A 4,092-nucleotide genomic window follows, 5' to 3' on the forward strand; every position below is an offset into this window, starting at 1 on the left:
ATATTTTGACTGGTTTAATTATTTTGCTAGACTGCACAGACAACACGTGGAARTCTTGTCCTGACAACAGCCTGAGCACGCTGCCACTTGTTCCCATTACCCAGAACTCACCTCTCTGTGTCCTCTCAGGGCATCTTTCAAGGACTCAGCACACCAAACGCTGGAAGCTTCTTTAACTTCCACTGATATCATCACAGCATAGATAAGAAGTTCTCATGGAGTCAAAATGTGCAGCATCTGCCTATCATTGTTTTGGAGTAGGATTTTTAAAAACTTGAAACATTTTGTTTTAAAAAAATGCAAATGCTTAGAAGTCAAATATAAAGTTTATACTGCATCTGTAGCATTCTTGCAAGATAGAGACACCAAGGCAGGAATCTTTCACATTTTGAAAGTTAATTCAGCACCAAAGGATAGATGCTTAGTGAGATTAAACTAGATGAAAATGTCATTCCAGTGATGGAGTAGTGTCTTGTCTTAGTCTAACTCTTGCCAATTTAAATTGATAGATTTCAATCAGTACAAGAAAGTCAGGCTCTATGGAAACGACACAAAAAGAAAAAAAATACATGTGAATTTGATATCAGTTTCTGGTTGTATTTCTTCAACTACAGTAGCAGTTTGTAAACAGCTGGAAAAATAGGACACATTTGGCCACTAGGTAAACCCTGTGACAAGAGAAATAAGAATTTGCTTTTCCTAAAGCTAAATGAAGCACAATGACATGAACTTAATGTAGCAGTGAAAGCAACATTCTGATTTATTCCATCATGACAGTGTAACCTGACAGCAGAGGATTTCCGTTACAGTACATACACGTAGACCATTTTATCTTTCAGAAAGCCTCAAGAATCTCTGTCTCTTGGTTGAGGTATTATGCTGGGAAATAACTAATACCAGCTTATTGAAAAGGTGGACCAACAGTATTCCAATAACTTTTGTGTACTAGAAAGATATTACAAATCTGAAAATTGAAAAACCTGTGCAACTGTTCAAATGGCAGCTTTCCATTGCAATTTAGCAACTGTTTATTAAAGTCTAAAGATGCTCCAGTTATTGCTACTGTGCTGACTAACTGCAAGGTAATAGAAGATGACTCTCCTCTTTTTTAAATATTTAAGTAACTGTTCAATTGTGTCACTTTTAGAAAATCAGGACCTTGATTTTCTCACTGCTTTGATGGTCACCTTACAAGGTCACCACAATAATTCTAAAAAAAACAAAGCTTGAGAGAGGGACTGAAGATAAATGGATCTGGCAGCTCTTCCTTTAATTCATGCTTTGTACTGAAAGGTCAGAAGCATGATGCATTCAGCAAGCATTGTCGATATTTTCAGTTCATGCAAACTATTATTCAGAAACCAGAGCTGCTTGTTACCCAGAAAAATACTCTTCTGTCAATTCGCAACCAGCTAGTTTAAGCAAAACTATTTAATGAAAGCTTAATATACCCAGAAACTTATTGCAATGATGGAAAACTACTTCCTTGYATTTGGAATTATGTCAAAGCATTTTTAGAAATAACAGGAAAACATGAAAGTCTTCTTTCACATTAACACTCTGCAATAAAAGTAATAATTTGGAGGACTGGCAAAATAATACTCTGGAGTGACAGCTCTGATCAAACTGCAAAGCAGTGGTTAATACCTCATTAACTTTGCTACTGCAGGAACAAACCCTTCCTGATCAATGTCTAGATGAAAATGTTAATTTTTATTGACTTAATTATGTTATAAACATAAACCATAACATATTAATTTCATATACATTGGCAAGCATTTCCCTCCTCTCTCAACAGAAAGACAAACTGCTCTCACATCCATTCCTCATCCTTTAAATGAAAGCAGAAAACCTATTAACCTGATGATGTAAAAGCCACATTCATGATAAAGTAGGCAAAATTATCAGCAGAAAGATGTTACACATTAATGGTGTCCTAAAGTAACCTCTGTAATGCTTCCCGAATAGCTGTGTGGCATACTTCTACTTCAAAGGTTAGGCAACTGAAGGTATTTTTGCACCAATTTACATAACAAAACAGGCTTTCATGCAATTCCAAGCAGGTTTGCTAGATATTTAAACTGCAAATTTAATTATTAACAGACACTCCTTTAAGCTTCTAATGTAGCTGAAATTGCTTCCATTCTAGGAAATAAAATAGAATGAATCCTGCTTCCATTTATGCTTTTATGACCTTAAGGTTTTGTTTAAGTAAACCAAAATTTTTTTTTACAGAAGAGTCTAAATCCTTTACAAATTATTGTGAAATTTAAAGAGGCAAACGTCATTTGATGAGCTGAATGAGCAGACATCATAACTGGTGAGACTACATTCAATCAGCTCTGCACTGGTGTAAATCTGGAATCAACCCAAAGTAGTCAAGAAAACTGCAGAGAGACGACCATATTTATTCATTAATATTTTTGTAAAACAGTTTCCACTGTGAAATTTTTATATATAAAATATGGGAGAAGAGGGACAAGAGGAAATGCATTGGATTTGACCCTGCAAACTCGTGAGCATATGCTTCACTTTATGCGCATCACTAGAGCTGCTGTAGGAGCAAAGCTATCAGTACAGTGGGGACTACACATTTCTGGAGTTGAGAGGCAGGGAGGAGAAAAGGGGAAAGGGTAGAAGGAAAGTTTTTTTTTGTAGGGTTACCTGCTTCCAGAGCATATTGAAGGGAGTTATTTTAGGAGGTATGAAAAAAGACTAGACAGAATTTAGACAATCCTTTCACAGATTGCAAGGTGAGGGGCCATAGCTAAATATTGCTTTAAGCTGCCTCAAGTGTGCAGTCCAGAGCTATAGGTCTACAAGCAGGCCCAATACCAAAAAAAATAGTGAAGGGATTTGCACACGTCAAGACGAACTCTGACTTTTAAGGCCAAATGTTATTAAAGCACTTACACAGCTGTTAAACCATACGTCACTTCACCATGGCCACTTTGCTAGTGATTGCAGAAAGAAATTGTTCCTTGATGAGTACCCTAATGAACCAGACATTTTAGACTTTTCTTCATTATTACTCTTGTTTTGCCCACCCACTTACAACCTCCTCCATAATAAGGCTATTTATGGTAACTATTACAAGATAAATTAAAACCACATTTTTGAAGTGTATATACAAACCCAGCACTCCACTCAGTAGAGCAACCTTGTGTCTCTCTCGTAAGGGCTTGACTGGACTTGTGGCTGTCMTGTGCAGTTCTGCCATTTTAATACGTCCTCTCCAACCCTTTGCTGGGATTCCTATGCCACAGGACATGTGGCATCAAGGAGCAGCACCATGCCGTACAGCTCTAGCATCAAAATCAATTTTCTTCTTAAAATTTAAGAAATGTCTCCCTGGTCTTGCAGAATGCAGTGACTTCCAAGTACGCATATGACACTAGGACTCAGAGCTTTGTCACTGGCATACGGGGCATCTCCTAGACCCAGTGCAACCCCAGTTAAATTTACTGCAAAAATCTTTCCACTGAATTTGATATTAATCACATCCCAAATTTAAAGTACTTGCCAATTCATTCAGGCCTCAAGAGGGCAGTTACTTCATTTGACCTCAAAGGTACAATTGAATTAATAAGTGTGCATTCTTAAAAGCCTTGAGAAAAACCTGATTTGAGGGCAAAAGCAGTACCTCAGAAAGACTGCTGATATTTGGTGTTATATAAGAAAAGTTATGATTTTGGAACACTGAAATAAATCCAAGACCTTTCACTTTTGTTCCTCCCTGATACATTAAACAGTTGTTTATATGAAGTGGGGCAGTTCTGACAGATTGGCTTGGCTTTATATTATTACAGTTAGACCACTAACCTGATATGAGGGAAACTCATTCCTTCTGCACACCCACTCTGCAGCCAGATTTTGGATTTTTAATTACTCTCTGATCTGCTTCTTTCAGAGAAGAAATGTAAACATGAGTTGGAAGATCACAAATTCAAAGTGCAGTAGTCAAAGCTTCTGGTTATTTTGGCATCTCTCTTTAGTCAGAAATTCCACCCTGAGCCTGAGAAAATTACTAATGAAAGTGTTGACATCATTCTATTTTGTAAAAAAAMCCAAAAAACTTAATTCTTTGTAAAA

The sequence above is a fragment of the Apteryx rowi genome, unplaced genomic scaffold (genome assembly GCF_003343035.1).
Source record: "Apteryx rowi isolate R43461 unplaced genomic scaffold, aptRow1 scaffold_26, whole genome shotgun sequence".
NCBI lineage: Eukaryota > Metazoa > Chordata > Aves > Apterygiformes > Apterygidae > Apteryx > Apteryx rowi.